This window comes from Aegilops tauschii, chromosome 1, assembly GCF_002575655.3.
Source record: "Aegilops tauschii subsp. strangulata cultivar AL8/78 chromosome 1, Aet v6.0, whole genome shotgun sequence".
NCBI classification, from domain to species: domain Eukaryota; kingdom Viridiplantae; phylum Streptophyta; class Magnoliopsida; order Poales; family Poaceae; genus Aegilops; species Aegilops tauschii.
The window spans coordinates 308876677-308887834 of record NC_053035.3 but is presented as its reverse complement, the minus strand read 5'-3'; the positions used below and the strand labels follow the sequence as shown (position 1 = coordinate 308887834).

Sequence of the window (11158 nt, the reverse complement as noted above, 5' to 3'; positions counted from 1 at the left end):
GCGGCGGGAGAAGGTGGCCGGCCACGGCGGCGGCGGGGGCCCGGGAAGGTCGCGCGGGGTTGCTGGTGAGGGAGGGTGTTTTTTTTCCCTCTTTTTGTCGCTACCCGTTTCGACGAGTTCGAAAACATCTGATCGCGCCCTATATAGCGCGCCGCGGTGATCAGAATAGTTATCTGATCAAAATAGTACTAATACCCCGCGCGTTGCTGCGGGATATTTGATAAGTTTTTAGAGATTACATCAAGGTTAAATGGAATCATTATGTCACATTTGAATAGCTCGTTAGCTTGAGCAATAAAAAAAATGAAGTACAACTCCTTGACTATTGAAAATGGTGTTAAGAATAATAGTTTGCATCTATAATGAAGGATTCACGAAAGTTATTTGTTCTCTATTTTTTTCCTTGAATTATATGTGAACCAAATCCGTACATAATAGTATCACTGGTTCAAAAAATATAGTACAACATCTTAATCAATAATGAAGGACATGGCCAGTATGCTTCTTTCTACGAAGATAATTAACATGAATACAGGAAGAAAAATACAACACTTTAGTGGAATTAGCACGGAAAAAAGATCTGTTAAGGACAAATATAACGTGCAAGTTGGGAAACAAATAGAACACAAAGTGATAAATTATGTGCACTTTCACTTACAATATGAAGTGAAACTATAGCTAGAAGAATTTAGTAGTGACACTCACCACACATCTACCTGCAAAAATATTTGCATGAAGTGACTAAGACACCATCGGAACAAATGCAATATCAGTCTATTAGCTTGAATAATATCCAAATGTGAATCCCACAATAAAAAGGAGATTGCTAGGAATTTGCAAGTCACATTACTAAAACACAGTGAACAAAGACACTACTACTACGACCCTGAGGGTGCAGCTAACATGCGCAGGACAGAACATCTAAATCCATCTCCCTTCTACCGTTGCAAGTCAATCTGAAGAAGTGTTCCATCAAATCTTACAAAACAGGAAACCGTCTTAACAAAAGTATGTAAAGTAAATTCTCTGACAACATAGTGGGCTTCATAGTTGAAGCTAATTAATGAGACTTGACATTTTAAAAAACGAATCACAACTACAGAAAGTCCTTACGTAATTATACCTCACAATATAATCATCCGAATGTTTAACCATTCAGAGTAGAAAATTGGAAGGGAAATAGATCTGCATCTTCAGGATATACTCATATGTACTGGACATATTTGTCTGCTAAAGAATACACGCATATGAGAACTCACCTGGCAGTCCAGATACATTATTCGATCTATCAGTAAAGGTGAGGACACCTGCACAACATTTGGAATTATCAGGAGTTTGCAGTTCACCGTGATGTGATGAGCACGCTTGGTCACCATTAATTTTGCTAGGCATGTTTAATGGGTAACCAAAACAATAGTGATGCCATTCACCGTTGGCCTACAGGAAAGAGTTGGAGATGGAAAGGGCTGACCAAAACTGTAGTGACACTATTCATCATTGGCCTACAGGAAAGGCTTCGAGAGCTCACCAAGGACTGCTGTCCATGCTTCTTCACCCTTTGGTTCCTTGGAGAGGCCCGTGAAGAAGAACATCATGCAGGTACCTGGGTGGAGGTGATTTGGATTGGTAGTTGAGGCAACGACCGTGGCCCTGAGCCGTCCAACACTCAACGCTCGGGCCGTGGAGCAAGTGATGCGGAGGCAGCAGGGAGACTCGCCGCTGGTAGCGCCTCTCGAGCAGGGGCGTGGGCATGAGTAGTGGAGAGTGGAGATGATGGGAACGGAGCAGCTCCACCGCTTGAAGGAGCAAGTGCGTCGGTTATCCAGAGAGAGAGAAATAAACGCTTGCGTTTCTGTTGCAAGATATTAGTGGGATTTGATGGAGATGGAAGAAGTTGAAGAGGAAAGGGGAATCAATATCAACACCATTATGGAGAAATCGGGGGGCTTTGGTATGGGGGATTACTGGGACCGTCGGCTTCGTGTGGGCCCAAGAGGGTGTTTTCGGTCGGCGGTTGGCCGAAAAGGACTCTTCGGTCAGGCATTGGCCGAAGAGATCCATAGCTGGGCTGAAAAGGCCTTTTTGGTCAGCAATAGGCCAAAAAGTCCCTGAGGCCCACCTTTTCGCGTGAACGGGAGGCCGAAGCTGCATGGCAGCGCTCTTCGGCTTATGCTAGGCCGATTTTTTTTTTAATTTTGACTTACGAATCTGATCAGGAGACATATATTGTTTATGTATGCGAGAGACATATTATATTAATCTGCATTGTTATTCGAGTTACATTTCCAAAGAGACTGCAACCGATAATTAAGATACAAGTACATTTGAATTAAACGGTAGGGTTGAACTTAAAAAATACAGCTTACATGCTACATGAAGGCATCATCGTCATCCTCCATCGATGCAGCACTCTTGCCCTTCGACGATGCGGTACTCTCGCCCTCCGTCGATGCAGCACTCTTGCCCTTCGACGATGCGGTACTCTTGCCCTCCATCGATGCAACACTCTTGCCCTTCGACGATGCGGTACTCTTGCCCTTCGACGGTGCGGTACTCTTGGCCTTGGTGCTCGGCATGAAGATATCGTCTTCGTCTTCGTTGTCGGCAATCCATAAATATGTATGCTCTGTTGTAGTCCTTATGAAATTTTCACTCTTGAAATCGGTGTCACTACCGATGACTTCGTCCCATGGAACTATCCTATTGTCCATCCTGAAATCGGTGGCTAGCCTAAGAAGACATTGCTCATCCCAGAGTGAAAACTACGATCAAAAGGATAATCAGACATCTCGAACACTAAACTGGACTGCTTATCCACCTCCGTGTGAAGGGGGTTTTATAGGTAAAGGAGAAAATGGCAGGAAAGAACGACTGCGGTATGGAGGGAAAGTGTTGGCGGGAACATATTTCGGCCTAACATAAGCCGAAGAGCGCTACCATGCAGCTTCGGCCTCGCGTTCACGCGAAAAGGTGGGCCCCAGGGACTTTTAGGCCTACTGCTGACCAAAGAGTACTTTTCGGCCTACTGCTGACCAAAAAGGCCTTCTCGGCCCAGCTACGGATCTCTTCGGCCAATGCGTGACCGAAGAGTCCTTTTCGGCCAACTGCCGACCGAAAACACCCTCTTCGGCCCACACGAGGCCGACGGGGTCATAGTTTTGATTTTTTTCGCATTAGGTGCTATAGTTTCCGAATTTGCTACAAAAAACGTGTTAGTTTTAAAAAAATCGATTACTGGAGAGAGACAACCCAATGGCGGCACGGACCAAGAGAATACGCTCAATGGGAGAGAAAAAGAGGGGTCCGCCTTGTACACTCGTCAACTTGTGGTGGGTCCACTCTGTAAGCTGGTAACGGTAGCGTCAGAGTTGCTCATGGGTTCTACCGGCAGTAACCGAAGCCAGTGTGGATGTTTTCTACTGTAGTGGGTCCCGTATTGAAGCCTTTAACCAAATGTTGACGTGGCAGAGCTGCTGAGGTGGATAGGCTGCATGTCCAGAGAAATAATATAGTGGGGATGAACTATTTAGGTATTATATCTTTACCTAATAATAAAGTGTCTATCGCGTCTTACCCCTGGATTTTCGTCCGTTTGGTCCGTCCACCGTTTTTACCTCATTCGTACGTCAGTTTCGTTTTTTTCCGAGAATCACGTCAGTTTCGTTCTTATGCACCGAGACAGCGAGGCAAACGAACCAGCCCATGAGTTGGCCCATCGAATAAAGCCCACCTATCTCAGATTAAGGTTTTTGGCGGCCCAGGGGCAAAAAAAACTTCCTGCGAGGGGAATTGAACTCGACACCTCCCGTTCAATACGTATAATGTCAAATCAACTAACCTAGCTCGCGCTACATGCTAAATAGTCCCACGTCATTTTTTATATTCGATCTATCTCATTTATATACGTCTTTAATTTCCTAGATGTCAGGAAGCCTTCTCGGAGATCATAAGAGATAAATGACGAAAGAAAGAGAGGCTAATTATTAGACGAGAAGGAAAGAGATAAAAGAAGGAAAGAGGCGTTAATTACACCAGAAATAGAGAAGGAAAGAAAGGTTAAACGGATTCATGAGCCAGGCATATGATGCATCCATCCCTCATAATTTGAGGAGAGGACCTGACAGAAATAAGAAGGGGAGCATAATCTGCGCCCCTGATCAACGAATGAGATATGAGGACCGCAATAACTCAAACATGTGTTTTTGCTGCTGATCGTTTATAAAGTTTGGTGTTTGTTTGTGTCCTTCGCGGACTGGTACTACTACGACGTAAGAGCCTAAACAAATGAATACCAGTCCAATTAGGATTAGCAATACCATGATATTAATTTATATGACATTCCCCATGGTATTGCAGGTTCACGCAAATTTTTGGACTTGGTAGATCAGTGGATATGTCAATGTTTAGTCATTATGATGAATTCAAAGTTGAGCTGGACGGTCAACTAATGTCTTCGAAGAGAGAGGCAGATTGTGTATACAGATAATTAGGGTGACGATCTATGGGAGTAAGCCATCTAACATTCTACAGCATAGTGCGCAAGATAATTGTTTTTACACCAAGAAGAAGATCCAGAAGATGAATTCGAAATCATCATCTACCCCAAGAAAGGACGAAGGTTACATGGATATTTTGCTGAAATATGAAAACAAGAGTATTTGTTTAGTCTTTTGTATAATTCAAGAATCTAATTGTGAATTATCTTAAATGAAAACACAGGTTTTACTTACTCATATGATATTGCTCTACTTCGGTATATGGGATCACACTGTAGTTGGTCGCGCTAAGCACCAAAAGAGTGTCAATATTAACAGCTAAGGCCTTGTACAATGCAAGGTGCTTAGGAGAGGTGCTTAAAAAAATAAACTAGGATTTCCTTAAGCACCGGTGCTTATTTGTACAGGGTAGACGCTTAACTAAGCGTCTCTTCTATAGAAATAGGCACCGGTGCTTCAGAAAAACCCGGTTTATTTTTCTAAGCACCTTCCTAAGCATCTCCCATTGTACAAGGCCTAACTGGATAAATGGAGAGGTGGCCGTCAACCAGTTTGGGTGCTCGCGCAACTGCACACCCAGCCCACCACCCGCGTCCAAGCCATGTGCTCAACATGGGGGTGCCTCACGTTTCTCTCTCCTTAATTACAAAATCCACAATGGTTGGGTGTAGTGCTGTGGTTAAGATTGTGTAGTGCGGTTTCAGAAATCATGTGCTAGGATGTGAGTGTGCACTCAGATTTGAGATCCCACCATGAAGTTCGGGTTTGAATTTAAACTGGTGCTTATCCACTTGATTACCCTTGAAGTCCATGTGCGTATAACCCGACCAAACATGACATGGTGGCCACCTGTACATACTGAATCATTACCTTAGATATTGTTAGGTTTCCCTGAATCTGTAGCTTCATGTCTAGCTCTACACACTTAACAACTTTTTAACCCTTTTATTTATTTAGGAAATAACAAGACACCATTTACTACTTTAGTTAGTGCAGATGGAAAGCTGGGGAGGAAATAATTAGGTAACACATTATTTACTTCAAGTATTTTGGAACGCATGGAGTAGAAGCAGTCACGCGTCACCTCAACTGACCTTTGCTCCAAACTCCTAGAGTTTAGTCTATTAAGCTTCTGCTTAGCCAATAGTGATGTTTTTTCTTTGTGGCCAAAATCTCACTTATATAGCACATATTAATTTGGAGTCCATAGTAAGTAAGTTAGTTACATAGCAAGTAAATAATGTTTCTCTTCTTGCTATTTGTTTCACTTTGTCTTCCCGATCATTTCATCTAAAAATAGTGTACCATTTCTGTTGACGAAGTGCTAGAGTATTGTTACAGCATCGTGTCTAAACCCGTTGAGCTACATGTTATGTTGATGATGACGGGTCGCATATTATGTTGTTTTCTCAAATTCATTAGGTATCACTGATTTGTCATAAAACTGTCGGCATGCATTTCGAATGAGGATCAAAGTTAAATTTTTTCATAGTCCCTCCGTTCCTTTTTTGAGTCCTTTTAGATCAATATGGACTACATAAAGAGCAAAGTGAGTGAGTATACATCTAAAATAGGTGTATGTACATTGCAACTCATATACTACTAACACTAAATATACAATTTCCAATGAGCAGCTATTTTGTATTTTGTATTAGATTCATCAGCACATAGTTATTTATTTTGAGCCGTTGCAACGCACGGGCACTTTACTAATACTAAATATATATATAGGGAAAATCCATCCTACCACCTGGTGGTAGTTACCCCACATATCTCATATACTATCATATGGTACTGTATATACTATTTTATTATTTTAAATATGTTCATAGACTATATCTAAGATTTTTCAAAGCAAGTTACATGAAAAAATTGCATATGAGCCCATAGTTTTTGTTATATTTGTGAAATACGTACATATTTGTACGTAAAAAGAGCATACTCAAAACATGGTACATACTACCTAAAAATTAGTATATATACTACCTAATCATTGATATATACTACATACTACACGTACATACTCTCGATTTTGATAGATACTACATACAACATACAAAACGCAAGTGGTGGTAACTACCACTGCTTGTAGAAAATATTTGTCATATATATATATATATATATATATATATATATATATATATATATATATATATATATATATATATATAGGGTGGGTCTATTCTAATAACACCTCTTAAGACCTTATTCTGTTAAAAAACCCTCCTTATTCTACTAACAGTTCGGCACTGCGAAGGAAACCCGAAGTGAACCTCGCAGACAATAAAAAAGGAACCACCCCACCTCGCTAGGACCTGCCACCACAACCCACCCCCGCAATACTCTCCCCTGGTCAACGGGGCTCCCTCCACCTCCCGACCTAGCCACCAACCACCCCACGCAGCCCGCCGCCGGCCACCACCCCGCGCCGCCTGCTGCCCGCCCACTCCCTCTCCTTCCCACCTTCTTCTTCGCCACCGGCCGCCATGCTGGCCGCCGCGCCTACCCCTACTACTACCTTCTTCCCCCGTGAGCACAACCCCACCCTACCGCTTCCTACCCGGGGCGAGCTGCGTGCCGAGCACCCTTCCCCATCTTCTTCCCCACCCCTTCTTCCTTCCAGGCGGCTGCATGAGGGCGAGGTCGCCAGATCCGACCCTCCCTGGCCACCGGTGCCGCTCCTCCCCTCCCGAGGCCGCCGTCGAGCCGCCCCACCCCAGGCCCCTGCCGCGCCGCCCCTCTACAAGCCACCGTCGCCCCACCCCTCCCGAGGCCCCTGGCAGCCGCCCCACCCCAGGCCCCCGCGCGCCGCCCCTCTACAAGTCATCGCCACACCACCCCTCCCGAGCCCCCCCACCAACAACGCCTCGCGCGCCTCCCCCCGTTCCCCCTGCCAGCTCCGTCCGACCCGGTGGTGCTTGGTCGCTCTCCGCCATCAGCGGCGAGCCCTGTTAACCGGATCCAGGGACTGTCGGAGTAAATAGCCACGGGTAGCCTAACCGACTCCCCCTAGCTCTTCGAAAAATTATCAGGCCATTCAAGCCTTCAAGCATACAAAGCATAGGGCCGCCTTCCCCCGGCCTGCTATCCCCAGGGCCGACTCCCAGAAGCCGGCCATGAAGATAGCCGACTCCCAGAAGCCGGCCATGAAGAAAGCCGACTCCCAGAAGCCGGCCATAAAGAAAGCCGGCCTCCAGAAGCCGGCCAAGACTGCACCCACTAAGACTGTACCCACATAACGGCGATAGGATGGGGCGTGGCCGCAGTACAACCCACTACCCCCGAATCCCGGAACAGGCATGGCCGCAGGGCGCCGTACGGGCCAGCCATCCCTCGTCCGGCGCGGCACTGTAGCCGTGTTGGCCTCGATGTCACCCACGACAGGCACCAGTATGGCCCGCAGGCGGCGGACCCCTTTTTGTCAGAGAGACACCCGAAGGCGGCCTGGCCTCCTCTAGTCGGCCAGGGGCGTGGCCGGCTCCCAATAGCCGGCTACCTCCCTCCCTCGAAACATGTGCCTCATTAAGGAGACAAGACGAGGTAAGGCTATAGTGAGAGCCCGCAAGGCGGCGACACTGTAGCCACGCTTACCTCGACAAAGCCCTCGTCATCAGAGGCGAGGCAACAGTAACCGGCCGCCGAAAAGCCCCCAAGCGGTGGGGCCGGCCTGTCGGCCAAGAGGCCGGCAGCCGGCGGGACCCACCAGTCGGCGGGCCCCAATGACCGGCGGAGAAGCCGGCGAGCATAGACGCTGACGGCTGGGATCCGCGCCCAGCCGGATTACCATTGTACCCCTGGGGGGTAGGCCTATATAACCCCCCCGGGACACCCATGCAAAGGGTTGATCTCGCAGAATTCCACACACCACATATAGAGAAAAGGAGAGCTAGCCTTGCCCTTCTCCTTCCTCTAGCCAAACAGCTCAAGGAGCGCTTGTAGCTACTTGTATTGATCTAGTGATCATGCGGAGACCCCACAGAGCAGGACTAGGGGTGTTATCTCCACGGAGAGCCCCGAACCTGGGTAAGATCCGCCGGCGTGCATGTCTTCGCCTCATCCCGTTTCCAGGCACCGGCGATGTTTTACTGGCTCCCTCAATGATAAGCCACCCGTTCGCATATGTCGCACCTACCACCCGACATTTGGCGCCCACCGTGGGGCCAGGTGCACCGTCGTCCGGAGACCAGTTCTGGACGGGAACCCTCTTCCTCCCCCGCGAGCACAGCCAGCCTGCTGCGCTGATGGCGCTTGCCCCGACGCGCTGCTAGGCGTCGACGACGCCTGCGCAGCGAGCTGCCTCGCCGATCTTCTTGGCGAGACTCGCATCTCCGACGAGCCCGCGTCCGACGCGGGCACGGACTACCCCGAGAGCCGCCTCGTCAGCCTCCTCGACCAGCTTCACGTCTCAAGCGAGCTGGCTGTGGAGTTGGAGTCGGTCGGCTCCACCGACCCGATGCTTGTCGACTCCGACACGGCATCGCTTGACGCCTACCCCTCCGACGTAGTAGTCTTCGACGACCCTCTCCCTCGAGCTGACAGCGGCAGCAGCGCTGTCACTGAGGTGCTGGCCATCAGCCATGTCGCCGACTCGGGCGAGAACGCCCACGACGCCCTACAAGCGGTGATGCATGACTTGTCCGTCCCATCCCGGCCGATGCCGACGCCGAGACCCTGGAGGCACGCCGCCTCGCCCTCATCGCGGAGGGCCAGAAGATAGCCTCTATGAGACGCCTCACCGAGGCTCACCAGCGCGAAGTCGACCGCGCCGCCTTTGGTACGCCGCCTCATGGCGGGCCGAGCCGAGCCGGCCTCGTCAAGAAGCGCGGCGCGGCCATCGCCAGCATGCTGGGGGCAGACCGCCCTGTCTACGCCACACCGCTCGAGAATCTGCGAGCCGCTCAGGCGGCCGCAGAAGAGCTGAATGGGCTGGGGGCTGATGAGCTCCCCTACATGACAAGGCGCATCCAGCAGCTGATCGACGCGGCCGCAGAACGGCATGAAACCGGCGCCCGCGCTGAGAGTCCTCCCCCACGCCGAGAGCACGCCGCGACATCCCGGTCGCCGACTGCGAGCGACGCCCGCGCAAGGAAAGACAAGGAGCCGGCTGCTAGCCGCAGCCGGACTCGAATCACCATCGAGCGCGATGCAGAAGGCCGCCCTCGAGCAGTGGAGCGCCAAGGCAATCCGCCTCCTCCCCCGCCTCGTGGGGAGAGGTATCCCACCCCGCCGCCTGTCACACATCTGACTCTCGGTGGCCGAGTAGGCCACCGCGAAGGAGTCGGCGAGAACGACGCCCGCCACCGGATCGACCGCCTAGCTCGATCCCTGGCGCTAGAAGAAGAAGACGATGTCGGACCGCCATGCTTTGGCCCCCGCATCCGCGATGAGCCCTTCCCCAAAGGGTTCTCGCTCCCTAGATACACGCCCAAGTACAACGGCTTTGTGAAGCTGGAAGATTGGCTCCTCGACTACTCTACCGCTGTCAGTATAGCGAACGACAACAGGCGCGTAGCCATGAAGTACGTCCCTCTCATGCTGCAAGGCACGACATGCACCTGGCTCAATAGCCTCAAGCCCTACAGCGTCAACAGCTGGCTGGACTTCACGGAAGTCTTCGTCCGCAACTTCACCAGCATGTACAAGCGGCCTCCCAAGCCCCGCCAGCTCTCCTTATGCGTCCAAGGGCCCAGCGAGTCGACCCGCGACTACCTCACGTGGTGGGCCGAGCTCCGCAACTCCTGCGAGGGGGTGCACGAGGTTCAAGCCATCGAATACTTCACCACCGGGTGCCGAGAGGGCACCCTCCTCAAGCACCGACTCCTCTGCGACGAGCCGGCTACCCTCGACGAGCTGCTGGTCATTGCGGACAAATACGCCACAACCGACTCCTCGATGAAGTCCGAGCTCCGAGTGGACGTCTCTGGGAAGGTGCTCGCTCCGGCTCCTAAGATGCCGGCTGGCGACTCCAATCGGCGCCCCTACCAAAACGACCACAAGCGCAAGGCCCCAATGCCGCCTTCCACCAATCGGCAGGTGGCCACAGTCGCAGATGAGCAGCCCGAAGAACGGACCGCTCCCAAGAAGAAGGGCGGCAGGCCGGCTTGGCACCCGGCCTTCTCCTACGAGCAGACTCTCGATGCCCCCTGCAAGTTCCACAGTGGCGCGAAGCCGTCCAACCACACGACCCGAAAGTGCCACTGGCTCACACGGATCTCCAAGGGCGAGGGGCTGGTGCCGCCTCCGCCTCCCGGCCCGCCGCCTCCAGCCCCCCAGCAGCCGGTTGCTCGACCAGCAGTCGGAGCCATTCAAGATGAGTTCCCTGATGAGCACGCCGCCTACGTCGTCTTCACGAGCCAGGTTGAAGACAAGCGCAGCCGGCGCCAACAGCACCAAGAGGTCAACGCAGTCGCCTCCGGCAACCCCGAGTTCATACATTGGTCCGAAAGGCCTATCAACTGGAGCTGGGCCGATCACCCAGAGATGATGCCGTCCCCTGGCTCCTACGCATTGGTATTGGATGTCACCCTCGCAACGGAGAGGCGGGCTGCCCGATTCTCCCGCGTTCTGATTGATGGCGGAAGCAGTATCAACATACTGTACCGCGATACCATGGAGAAGTTGAACCTCAAGGCAAAGCAGCTCATGCCAAGCCGGACCGTGTT

General features: G+C 50.7%; 1 long non-coding RNA gene across 1 annotated transcript; it reads right to left on the bottom strand.

Moving 5' to 3' along the window:
- Positions 1–364: 364 nt before the first annotated feature.
- On the bottom strand, positions 365–1792 carry LOC120976803 (uncharacterized). The gene is made up of 2 exons (XR_005773239.3): positions 1529–1792; positions 365–1307 (listed from the first exon to the last, which is right to left on the bottom strand). It is a non-coding gene; the product is annotated as an uncharacterized lncRNA (long non-coding RNA).
- Between the last annotated feature and the right edge of the window lie 9366 nt (positions 1793–11158).